A 1,260-nucleotide genomic window follows, 5' to 3' on the forward strand; every position below is an offset into this window, starting at 1 on the left:
TTATTATGGCCCATAACAACCCACTCTAGCACTATAGAGTACAGTACAGCCTAGAATATTATTTAGATACTACTTCTACTTCTTGCTTACACGTTTGCGCGTTATGCCTAGTCTAATTGCACTGTCCGCAGCACCTTTAGGATTGCTCATCTACTTTAGCTTACACCTGCTTCTGTCAGATATGCGCACCTGCTGTCAAGACAGGAGGAACGCTGGACAAAAGCTGCTACATAGTACGAGCAATAAGCTCGAACAGTATGTTGCTGCAAATTGCTGCATGTTGCAGCATTTTGCAACAAATTGCAGCATGTTGCAAGCTGGTCGCGCATAGGGCTAGTGCGCGAGGGGCTCGGACTGGAAAAACAAAGCCGAGCAACACGAGCAGAGCAGACAAAAAAAAATATTTAATTAATTAATACAATTAATCATCATCCTATACATTATATCTAAAACCTATTATTTATCTTAAGAAGCCTAGAAATAGTGCTTTAATCTAACAGCTTCTTTGCCTTCTTTCTATTACTGCGCGCCCTAAACTTATTTTAAGCTGTTAAGCGCAGGCCTTTCTTAATGTAGCTGCCTTATTAGCTGCTTAAAGCTTAGTAATTTCCTATTACGCTAACACTAGCTTATGTGCAATTATTACTACACTTTGTAAAGCTTTTTTTCTAGAGGCATTACTCCCCTAGAACTCTCTCTATACGTAGAGCTACTTGCAACACAACTAATATCTACTAGGGATTACTGCCTGCTGCTGTAATCTACTGTAGTTTACTATAATTTACTATAGTTTACTGTAATTTGCTGTAGTTTACTACAATTTACTATAATTTACTATAATTTGCTATAGTTTGCTGTAATTTGCTATAGTTTACTATAGTTTACTGTAATTTACTGTAGTTTACTATAATTTGCTATAATTTACTTTATGCATTTCTTAACACTACTAAGTAATCTCTTACTAACACCTCTAAGCATTAGCCTATTATATTTAAATAGTAGTTAAAGAAGCTAAACTAGCAGTTATATAAGTAAAATAGCTTATTAAAGTATTACATGTACTACATTAATCTTTGCAGCAATAGAGAGGCAGAGACAGAGGTAGAGGCAGCGCTAGAGCTCCCTAGCACTTTAAGAAATTCCTATAGAAGTAATAAACTACATAAGCTACAGCTCTATAACTAGGGTTTTAATACTAAAATAATTAAATTAAAAATATTAAGTAGCAGTATTAGGTGTAGTGTAGTAGTATTAGACAGT

This window comes from Lindgomyces ingoldianus, assembly GCF_010093535.1.
Source record: "Lindgomyces ingoldianus strain ATCC 200398 unplaced genomic scaffold BDR25scaffold_76, whole genome shotgun sequence".
Taxonomy (NCBI): Eukaryota; Fungi; Ascomycota; class Dothideomycetes; order Pleosporales; family Lindgomycetaceae; genus Lindgomyces; species Lindgomyces ingoldianus.